General features: G+C 40.8%; 1 protein-coding gene across 1 annotated transcript in view; it reads right to left on the bottom strand.

Moving 5' to 3' along the window:
• Positions 1–9,440, bottom strand: part of ripor1 (RHO family interacting cell polarization regulator 1) — a 45,448-nt gene extending 36,008 nt beyond the window's left edge. The window contains exon 1 of the mRNA XM_079346933.1: positions 9,189–9,440. The gene's annotated coding sequence lies outside the window, so the exon portion shown is untranslated. The remainder of the gene's footprint in view (positions 1–9,188) is intronic.
• Positions 9,441–12,424: the final 2,984 nt, after the last annotated feature.

The raw sequence follows: 12,424 nt of genomic DNA, 5'->3' as shown, positions 1-12,424 counted from the left end.
CGTATATTCATCAAAACGGTAGATTAGTTTAACATATATTTAAACTGCAGCCGTAACTTCAAACCTAAAATATAGGATTTTAAAATCCTTGGAGGGTCCGAGCTCTCATGACTTATAGATTCTTCTGGATCGTTGGTGGGGACGGTCTGCTGCTATGGACCCCCCACCTTCCTCATGTTGGTCCCTTCCTTCTGCGTCGCCCTCTCGCCAATTTTTCAAGCCTGTCACAGTTTTGTCGGATGGCCGTTCAACACACGTCTGGTGTTGCTCATGATGGATTATCGTTGGGTCTTTGACCTGCTCTTTTGCAGTGTCCTGGTATACCGTCACATCTGTGATGAATTGGTGCGAGACAAATAAAGGTCGGTTGATTTGCAACATAAGGACTCATAGATACACTGTACGTCTCCCTCTCACTATCTGTGGCCATGTGGCCTTTTCTTTCAGGCAAAAGGCCTAGTGGGTAATCCTTTAATAATCTCTTTCACCTGGACCATCTGCATGCACAGACACCAAGAGAGGTGAAGAGGAGGACATGGAGAGAGAGACAATGGAAGCTTTTCATTACACCGACGTATGCTGCCTTACGTCCTCTCTCCTCCCGTGAACTGAAAATCGTTCCCAAACCTTCAAGCCCCTTAAATTCCCCTCCAGGAGCAACTAAAGGAGCTTAGAGCGAGAAAGCAAAGGTGTAGCCTTCCCAGAAGTCTTTTATCGAGTGTCATGTTGTATCCAGGCCTCTGCAGTAAACACTGTTTACTGACATTTTATTTTCAAGGATCTACACATATAGGAAGAGCGGTTACACGTGGATATAATGTGACGCATCACATTTGACTTGGTTGTAGTTACGGAGCATTTTCATATGGACAGAGGTGCAAATAAACAAACAACAGGAAATGTAATCATGAAAACATGATGCTCTTAAGACTCTGTTTATCAGTTTATACATTCAGTCACTGCAATCAGTACACTGACAGCCGTCTCATTCAGACTTCCACCTCTGATCTTAGTTCTTTTTTTTTTTAAAGAAAACTATTAGTAGGGTCACCCTGTGCCTGCAGCTTCTCTGCTCTCTCTGGAAATCAGTTTCATTTTGATTATGATAAAATGCTGCCATCAAATCAACGTAGTGCAGTTAGAATTGAGAAATTCCTTCAGTGCTCTCCAAAGAAAACCGTATTTTCTTGAAGAAAACACTCGGCTGAGCTTTGAGTAGAGCTGTGTGATGGATTGAAACTTGATGAAAATTGAGTTTTTGTGTATTGTTGTGAAGGGAACGATGAAGCGCTTGCGTCCTTGGGATGGTTGGTGGATGGTTTGGCGAGTCTTTTCAGATTTTGATGATTTAACTTTATGGGATGTTTACCAAGCAACGTCAGTGCAGGTGGGCACGAAAGGATTGATGTCCCACATCATCTCCAGCTCCTTTTTCTTGATTGACCAAAAAGTTAGGAGACGATAACATTTCCACGAGGCAACTGCCAATGAAACGTCCCTCCTCCTCAGTATACAAAGAGGCTTTGTCCATGTTTCATGAGGAGGACAAACATGTTTTGCTTTTGTGTGCCTCTGAGCTTCCCTCTCTATTGTTCCCTCTCTAGGACCGGCTCTGGAAAAAACAAAAAAAACACAACTGACCGACCAATGACTAAACCTCCGTCAGCTGCTCGGCATACACGCCGACTGTTCAGAGTATAAAGACTGTAAATGCATGTTGCAGTCGGTGTAACGTGTGATTACTGCACAACTCTGTTATTAAGAAAAGACAGGAAAGACTCACACACACACACACACACACACACACACACACACACACACACACACACACACACACACACACACACACACACACACACACACACACACTGTGAGTTCAGCTGAGTCAGAGGTCAGTGCAGGTACAGCTCTTATTGTTTTTTAAGGCTCCATTTGGCGTCCTTACTTTTGATCTATTCGATTTAAATTGTTCTCTCTATTCCTGCCATAAAACACATCTTACATGCTGACTTGTTATATAAAAAAATAAAAAAAATAGTTTGTTTTTTAAAGATTCTACACCAAACTCCGGTTTTAAAAAAATGTAGCTAATACGTCAGTACAAAATCCTGCAGTTCGTTTGGTGTCTTAAGAGTCAATTTCCACTTACTCTAGATCCGTTTCTAGGAACGTGAGCGCAGTGGAGCCAACCATGAGCAGCTGTACACACATCACAGGAGAACTAGCTCACAACATGTTGTTCATTCGGTGCCTGTGTTAACGTAATGTTAATAAAGAAAAGGAAAAGATGGTCTTGTGTCCGTATATTTTGTTTTAATTTGAAATTGACCGGACGCTCTGTGAGTCTCAGAGTCTGACTTCCTGTCCAGGCTGCTAATCATCGGAGCAGAGCGTAGAGGCTCTGTGGAAATTGGTGTAGAGACATGGAACCGTTCTGGTCCTCATGGAGGGCTCGGGAAAGAAGTGCCCTTGCTCCTGCCTGTGCCTGGATGACTGAGAAGTCAGCCATGATTTAATCAGGCGTGATTGAGACGCCATGAGAAGATTACAAAGATGGAACCTTCATACCAACAAAATCTAGAGCACTAAATCCTGCGCTAAGATGGTTCACCTTGAAAACAAGGGCTGTTATATTACGTGAAAAGCTGCACCGAGTTATGTGTTGCCCCTTTTAGAAGTGCTGATATCACTCTGTGAAGCAACGCTTGGTAGAATTGCTTTGCCTCTATAGCTTCAGCTGCAGTGTTGGAGCCGGGGGCTGTTTGAGATTTACAGCAGGTCGTAGTTTCTCTGATTCTCTCCAACCATAATGCTCCTTTAGTGCCTTCACTTCATATTCAACATGAACAAGGATTTCCTCACACTTCATACCTTGTCTGAAAACATTTGTTTCATAGGTTCAATTTCTTCAGCAGTATAAAAATATCATTTCATTTAGATGTAACATTAGATTATCTTTTTGTCTTACACTGCAGCTGCTTTAGTTTGACCGATGACATCATCAACAAGTATGACAGGCTGTGACTATTCTTGTTTTGAAGTTTCACTGGAGTTAACGCAGATACGGCAATCAATCACCATGACAACCAACGGGAGGCCACTTCAAAGGGTTACAAACTGCTAAGCTAAATGCTAAGCTTGAAAGGCAACCTTGATGTCTATTTGTTTCCACAGTTTCTCTTTCTTAAAGATCCTTCTTTATGAATATTGATAATGCTCAGTGTTGATTAGTAAAGGGATCGTTTCAGAGGCTGAACTCTGTGATGCTGCAGAGTCTTTAACGTAATTCAAAGAGAACACAAATATAAAAGGAAGTCCTCTTCAGCTGAGCGCTGTCCACCATGAAGCAGGTTCTTCAGGATCTCTGGGATTCTTTAGTCTTCTGTGCAGCTTTAGAAGTGACAGATGCTTTTCTGTATGACAGTCCCTCCAGGAAGTCATGATGTCGCAACAGTTCACGCAAATTCAACCAAGCCCCACGAATTCTGGGCAACCTTGCAATTTTTGTCCAATCACTGCAACATTTCTGCAAATTTGAACAATCAAAATTGTTTGCCTCGTGAGTTTCACCAATCAGAGTAGTCCGCCGCGAAAACAGCGAGCTATACGTCATCGAAGTTTAGTGACCACGGGCCAAACCCACTTCCTTGTTTATATGCACTCAGGAGTGTACATGAAGCGTTTGTGGGAATATCAGACATATTGAAAAGAGTCACCCGTGAAGTCAACAGCACCTTTCTGAAAAGAGGAAAGAGCTCGGGGCAATTTTTGCTTCCTGTCGCAATTTAATTGCAAAAAAACAGCTAAAAACATCGCAACATGCATCGCAATTTTTCTTAAAAAAGCTGCCGCGAAATCAGGCATCTTAGGCAGCAACAATCCCCCAAAAAGTCTGGGACTGATATGACTCTACAATTCTGTTGTAGATATTGGATATATTATACTGATTTGCTGATACCAATTTTTGGCCAATTGTGATAATCTTTCTTAAAAGGTCTAATTGTCTGCAAAAAGAAAATGTTTTAAAAAATTTACTTTCCTTAAATTGTATTATATTTCATGTCCATGAAAAATAAATAAATTGTAAATTATCTGTTAAAATGTTTTTCACAAACAAACTGAAGCCGACCATTCCATGACCGGTAAGACTTTTTATTTCTTATTTACGTTTGTACAATACAAATATATAATATTCACATCACTTTTTATGCACTCGACACAGTTGTCTGTTGTTACCCTTTAATGATCAATATGTAAAGTTGAGAACAATTGGAGCAGTCCTTTTACTGAAACCAACACAGCAGGAGGAGTGCAGGCGGGCCTCACGTTGCTACAAATGTTTTCTTGCTCCAAACAAACCTCAATACGATCATTATGATGACCGTCTCTGTGATATTATTCATTATTTTGCCCTAATTTAACGAACACTGAAATCTCCTCACAGCTCAGCGCTGACGTCTTTCTTGAGATGAGTTTAGCAGATGTGAGTGCCTCTTAAATAAACCGGGAAAGCGACCTGCGTGTCAAAAATCAACAAATCAAAAAAGTAGCCGGCTGTCACGGAGTGAGTAGTTGTCTGTTTGGCTGAAAGCCAGCGCTCGTTTAAGTCCCTGATCCAGCGTGAGCAGAGACTTCATCTCCTCTGCGGATGACCACGACGTGTAAGCTGGTTGTGGTTGTGGGTGTGGCCGTGCGTTATCGTTTGTGTCGCTGTGCGCACAGCACGAAAGGAGCTCGTGTTTGTGATCCGAAGATCTGCACAAAATCAGCTATACTTGTGAGAACCATGCGTTCAGCAGTCCGGGCTGAACATGGGCGGATTCCGGTCACGTGTCGATCTATCGGTGCATCTTCAGCCGCAGGTTCCTCTCCTTCGTCACTGAACTGCTGGCCTGGGAGAGCACGTCTGTGTTCAGGTCTTTTCACTGTTGCATGAAGCTGTGCTCAGTCTGAACCTTCAGTGAGGACTTCCACAGCCAAGTTAACAGAACAGTCAAAGTGTTTGAGAGTTCAGACGCCACGTGTGCACACGTGTGTCCATACAAGTGTGTATATAACCCACTTTGAGAGTTTGTGTGTTAATTGGCTGTTTGTCCAGTTTTTCGAGGAAGTCTCCTCCACCAGAGGAAGTCATTATCTTCAAAGGACCAAGTGTGTGTGCGCATATGTATGTGTGTGTGTGCGCATATGTGTGTGTCCATGTGAGAGAGATTCCTGATGCTGTTTTTAAAGTCCATGCACTGTAAACCATGTCAGGTTCCTTTGGGGCCCCAAAGACACTTTAAACTGCTCCACTCCATGTGGTGCGTCAGCTCTCTCTCTCTCTCTCTCTCTCTCTCTCTCTCTCTCTCTCTCTCTCTCTCTCTCATGCAAACTTATGAATCTCTGAAAACAGAACTTTAAAATGAATGTTCCTGTTTTAGCAGGTTAATCCTCAAACGTCTCCACCTCGACCAAACAAACAGGTCTGGTGATAAAAACAGGAAAAAAAAACTATTTCCCTCTCTGCTGGTTATGAAACAAACACAGAGGCCTCTTTGTGGCCAACCAGACCATCAGCTACACGAATGAGCCCTCAAAGTTATTCTCAAGGTGATGGCAGTCATCATCTGCACCTCATTTATTTAGTTTGACATGTTTCATGGTACAGATTCTTGATTCGTGACAGAAGACTTTTAAAGGAGTTATTGTGACACGAGGATGATCCTAATCCCGTTATCTTCACTCATACTGAGCTCACATTTATTAAACACGATGACTCACTGATTGAACATTTTCTGCATCAAATTATTTATCAGGCTTAGAAACTTTCAGAAGTAACAGTCTGTCCTAACAGCACACAACAAAGGCAAGAATCTGCGACAAAATCATCTTGAATCAATGGTTTCCTGTGCTGACTGCCCGCTGCCTCGCTCTCTGGACGAACGAGGACTGAGGGAGGAGGAGGCTGTCGCTCTCTTGTTGTACAAGAGGAGATAACGGTGGATTCGTTCATATTCACATCAGTGACTGAAATGTTGACTCGTGAGAAGAACAGCAGAAAATAGAAAAAAAAACAACAATGAATTAACTACGTTTCTGAAATAGTGATGATGAACTCTTTTGGATTTCGACGGCAAACACAACGAGCACAGCAGTTTGAATCAGGATGATCCTGTTTTCGTGATCACAGGAAGCTCACGTTGTAGTTAGAGTGCATTGATAGAAAACACTGAGCGAAACAGAATCAGGAGGTACAACTATCGAAGACGCCGAAATCAAGACAGGACGTCCATCAGAGCAGCTTTCAGCAGCTTCATATTCAAACTCAGCTGTGACGTTTTTCAGTGCAGCTGCAGCTTTGACTTCAAGTACAGACGACATAATCCTTCTTCCTGCTCAATGATAAGTTAGACAAAGTTTTGTTCAAGTTGAAAAGTGACAATCATTTGCGTCGCCAGAGGAAAACACGAGTGTGAGAAGTGAACTTGGAGGGCGCCGGTGTTGATTGGTTGGTAGGTGCGTGCGCCCATGTACGAAGGCTATAGTCCGTCAAGCTTTGAATCCGACCCGTGGCTCCTTTCCCGCATGTCGTTCCCATGTCGCATCTCTCTCTCAATGATTTCCATCTCTATCCACTGTCCCGTCTCCACAATAAAGAGAAACTACCTTTAAAAGTAAATAACAGAAGTGAACCCTGAGGAGTCTGAAGCATTAAGAACCTGCAGTCTCATCTGCTGCTCGTCCACAGGAGGAGTCTGTATGAAAACATGTCTCAAAGCAGACGACATGCACACGGTTATTACACACGTGTCCGTCTTTAAGGCCTTCACACAGAGGACACAGATTCTGTTGGATGAATCAGAGTTTGGACTATATTATATTTTCTTTCAGTTAAATGCCACTTTAAAACTCCTACGTCTGCCAGAATGAGCCTGACATGAAGTCATTGTCAGTCATTACTACTTTGTGGAATATTCACGATGCTTCACTGTTGTAAACTACAGTACAGCAGTGAGTAAGTGACCTGAAGCCCTGCAGACGATCATCTTGGCAACAGACTTTACTTGAAACGTGTTTTTGTTCTGGATGTGTGCAGTTAGTTCCATAAAGACCTCGTGAACAGTGAGAGCCGTTAACGGTGAAGAGGCCCGCTGTGCTTTCTGCTCCGTCGCTCGATGAAAAATGATGCATTGAAGAAATTAAGTGCAGAGATTGAGTCAGAAAAGGAAGTCGAATCGAGGTGTTCTCACCTCGTCTCATGAGGATCACTTTCACTTCTCGAGAGCCGCCCTGACATGAGTAACAAATGTTCAGGCACCTTTTTCAGCACATTTTAGACCCAAAGAAACACAAACCTGAATGAGTGATGAGTGAACTGCAGATATCAGGTACATAAGGTTAAAAATGTGTCCATCCTGATATATATATATACATGTTCCATATATGACGCTTTATGGGTAACTAATGCTGACTGAAGTGAGCGACAGATGAGTGCGTACAGTGTCTGCCCCCTGCTCTGTATCTGTTTCATGCAGCTTGTTAGCACAGGCCTGATTATTAGCTGAATTAGGTCTTCTAACAGTGAGAGTCCCACAGCGGCACAAAGGACTCACTGTGCACTTCCCTCTGGGAGAGTTACAGAGACACGGTGTGTTTGTGGTCAGGAGAGAGGATTCCCACACTCACCCTGAAGCAGATTGTTTTTGTCACCTATTACAGCGACATTTGGAGCCAATGGCCTTGACCCCGTCTTGGAACCAAATCAAACAGAAGTGTGCTTTTATTTGTGCAGTCAGAGCGCGGCGACAGTACGCGCTGAATTTCACAGCTATGACAGGAATGTTGTCAGACAGAAAGCGTGCATAATAAATGTGCAAGGCGCTTGAACTTACTGTTATTTTCACTATGGATTGATATATTCAATTTGGCAGTCTTCATAGTTGGGGTTCAGCGTCAGAAATGAGGGTTTGTCAGATGGACGAGCACCTTTTCATCTGAATCAGATGAGGGGAACAACAGTACGACTGTTTGAAATGAGATTTTTGATTTATATCTGAATAAACATGTAATACAGATGCATGTCCTGCAGCTTTTTAGAAAGTCAGGATTCTGTCCTGGTCAGGTCTTGAGTTGAAATTTCCCAACTCAAGCAAGTAATTTAGCATTTAACTAGATTTAGCCTGGGCTTGCCTCACAAGGAAACACTAAAAATGTTTCTTTAACACATTTTACCAGAGTGACTGGAAATCTAAAGATTTTATTTACTCTACTTTTTGACGACATTAAGACTGACGGGAAGTTTGAAATGGTTTTGGTCGGATGGTACACTGTTAGTAGGTATGAATCCCAACAATTATGTTCTATCTACTTTGATAAAAAAAAAAACAGCCACATTCAGATGTAATAAATTGAGAGTAGCCTACAGTTGACAACAACTACATCTTTATGCTATTAGATTACACAAACCAGATTTTAATGATCTTACAAACAAATAGATCCCTGTGTTATTTATGTTTTTAAATCTCTTTCACCTACAAATGTATAATCCAAAGACCTTTTTCATAGCTTCTATCTCTAGGATAAAACACACAGACTTACTAACTACAAGTTGAATGTATACATGCCCACAACACGTCCCAACGTGAGGGTCAATGACGACTGACATTAAGGCTGACAAGTAAACCTTCAAAACAATAAATATTTTTTTTTTTTTTTTAAACTCAAGCAAACGAGAGTGCAGGTATTCTGGATAAACTATTCCACACATGTATTTCAATGAACTCTTTTTTCTACTTTCTGGTGCTCCAGCATGCCTCAGCCCTAAACTCTGTTATTTGATGGCATGCTGTGAAGCACACTGCAGAAAGCAAATCAACGAGGGGACATTTCACTGAAGACCCAGACAGACAGACCTATGCTGGAGTTCAAACTACGAGAAATGCTAAAGGTTTTTTTCCAATGCGGTTTTTGCACGCTGGTTTCTGCCTACATTGAGCAGAGAGCGGGACATGATGTGACAGGAGCAGGCTGAAGCAGTAGCTTATGAGAAAAGCGTCTTGGCAGACACAGAAGATGTCCTGAGCTAATGTAAGCTAAGCCCCCCCAAACCACCACAGGAGGCTAACTAACTGAGATAAACACATGCACAAACAGGCTGCTGCACAGTGGGAAAGGTGTTGAAATGAGACAGTTTAAAACCAACATACATGTTTGCTGCGATGTTCTGGCTCCTCTCTTAAGTGACACAAATCTGCTCTTTATCCAAATGAGAAAACCACCAGGTCAGAATTAATCCGAGCGCGGTTCTTCTCTCAGTCCATGAGTCTTCTTGTTGTTGTAAGTCCAATTTATTGAATAAAAGTGCCCGCTACATGACTTCTTTGGCTGCTTTCTTCCACGCAGAGAGATTCAGCAATGCAGAGCAGTGAGCTCTTCAAACCTGCGTTAAAAGCGCCACTGTAAGTACCACAACTTCCGGTCAGCGCTTTCAAAGTAATGTAAATGTAAAACTAATACACTTCATATCCGGTCACACTCTTTTATCAAATTGTAATACCAGCATGCACCAAAAGCAAATCTATAAAGTCCACTTGAAATGCTAAAATTCTTTAGTTGCATTCCTCTTTTGCTCAGTCTTAAACCTGGGCAGTATAAACCCAGAGATGATCCTGATCCCTCTTCAGGATGTTTTAAGCACCTAACTCTCAATTCTCTGCAATTTGGTTAATAGTTCTGTAAAAAGAAAAATATATAAATAACAGAAAAAAATATTTCAAAACTTTTGCTTACGTTCAAGTATTTATATTTCTGTATTCTGTCTTTGTTTTTTATTACCAAGTTTAATGTTACACAAATAATACTTGAGATAATTCTGTTTACTGCTTTAACATTTGAATTAAATGACCCTTTAATAATATAATTACCCTTAAATGATTTATTGTTGTTTGAAAAATCAGTTCAGTGTTGTAAAATTGTCTAAAAAAACTCACTCAACAAATGTATTCGAACTGAAAAAAAAACTGTGTTATAAGTTTATGTATTTGAAGGGTTAACACTGAGAAAAGTGGTTAGCACATTTTAAGAGGAGATTAAGTTTGGAGTTTTGTCCTTATCATTGAAATCGAGCAATCTGTACAAATAATGCAACAGTGCAAATGAAGCCTAAGAGCACAATCCATCCATCATGTTTTGTTATAGTATGACATTATAAAAATATATTTTGTTAAGTCTAATGTGCTCCAAAGCTCTGCAGCAGAAGGTGTATACCTACAGGCCCATCAAATTCAGGTGTCAATTTTCAATGATAGCAAGATTTAAAAAAAAGTTATGACAACTCCATGAAAAGCACAGCTGCCTCTGTGGAAACTCAGCAAGAAAGTCCTGAACCATTTATCAGTTTAATACATGTTCATTCGTTCATTGAGATGAGTAATCTTAGGACAGTTTTCTATAAATTTACTGTCCTGTGAATTGATTTTTGTGGCCAGACACAAACAATGACACAAACAATGAACATAAATTAATAATATATATACACTATAACTTCAGTTTCAGGTATAGTTTGCTGAATCACCAAAACACTGAATATTACAGATACTTTTGAAGAATCACAACCTGTTCTGCATTGTTGTTCCATGTTTGGCCTCTAGAGGGAGACAGACTCCATTTGACTGTGTTACACAGTCATGGATCTGATCTGAGTTTACATTACAGTACACAAGTGATCATATCTTAAAGTTAATGCTTAATTAAAAAGTGGTTTCCCCTCTAATAGAGTCTCAAATATACAGGGTTTTTAATAAAAAAAAGAAAGAAAACTGTTTAAACTTGACTTTGGTACTTGGTGGCAATGTGAATTAAAGTACATGTAAATTATAAATAAATACATTGAATCAAATGAACTACATATGGATCCGCTTTCCTGTTGATGCATTTTATCTGTGTACTTTAAATGAATAACACATGTTAAAGGGATTATTATTAAGCTAATGAAATGTAAAAAATAAATTAACTGTTGTTTATAGTGCCATGAATTTTTCCCAGATTCACATGTTATAAGTCAAATTGTTGGTACTGTCTACAAACTGAACAATGAGCAGATCAGAAGTAATGCAAAGAATAGCACTTCTCTCCACATTGAGCTTACGATCTGGATAAAGTGCTCACATGAAGGTCAGCTGGATTTGAGATCATCTCTTTTAGATATAAAATATATTTCAATTTGAAAAGTCATATATCCCTAAACCACTTGTAGACAAACTGTTTTCTGCTGGGCCCCTTATTATCTTCACAAACAGCTCAGATTTTTTATTTTAACTGATTCTCTAAAGATGAACAACTCCCTAAAAAAATAAGATGCAAATCTTTTTTCAGGTTTATAGTTTCAGTCCCGAAATACAGTCATTTCACAGAATATTGTGGGCAAAAACAAAATGCTCCAAATCATGGTATTTGAGTCAATTTGATTTTTTTTAATCCAAACAGTTGGTGTAATCTGCACCACTGCAACTCCAGCAGACTCCCAACTCTGCTGCCTGCTGTGTTGCAAAAACACTTTCGTGCAAAGAGTGATAGATAAGGAAGAAAACCCACAGATACCTTCTACCCCCAGTAGAGGACAGCAAAACCTCACACTACCTCATCTGAGCCAAATACACCTCCAGACACCACCTCTTTGAACTATTGGAGGCCATACAGGTCGACTAAAACGTGCACTTACAAATTCAGAGAGTTTTCCCCTCAATGCTGATTATACAATAAACACTGACAGACTCATACCAGTCATTCATGCTTTTATCTACCTGTATAGTTGGGCTCAAGATTTTTCTGGCACCAAATGGGTTTCCTATCCACTCTGCTCTTTTAACTCACTGTGATGAAAGACTAATTTGCTTAGAAGTACACATTTTACCCAGATTGTTTTTAGCTGGATTCATAAAAACAACACTATTGTCACACACTTGACACAGGAAGATGTATTATCTACTTCAGCCTATAAATACTCTATAAATGTTGAAATCTGCTCAACCCTTTTAGACTTGTTAGAGCAAAGAAACATACCGGGAGGCGAGGTGCAGAATCAAGTCACACAGGAGATCTGAGCCATGTGCGCATCAACGAGAGGGCCCTCCTGGACACTCCTCCTTTTTAGAAGGGTGCTACGAAATGGTCCGCTATGAGGATGTTGCCCTCAACCCACTTGAGGAGATAAAGGCCATTTATGAATTTGTCTGGAGCTGACCCCAGAGCTGGACGAGTGGATTTACCATATGACCCACGGGAAAGGCAAGGGCAAAGGGGCCTTCAAAATGACATCACCAAATGCTGCTGATGTTTGGGTGTGGCATAGCACGCTGTCACACAACAAAGTCAAACAAGGTCAGGAAATGTTTGAAGGGGCCATGTCTGTCGAGGATATACACATCCCAATCCCAATAAGTGT

The sequence above is a fragment of the Symphodus melops genome (genome assembly GCF_947650265.1).
Source record: "Symphodus melops genome assembly, chromosome: 6".
Classification (NCBI taxonomy): domain Eukaryota; kingdom Metazoa; phylum Chordata; class Actinopteri; order Labriformes; family Labridae; genus Symphodus; species Symphodus melops.
This window is presented reverse-complemented; position numbering and strand designations above follow the sequence as displayed.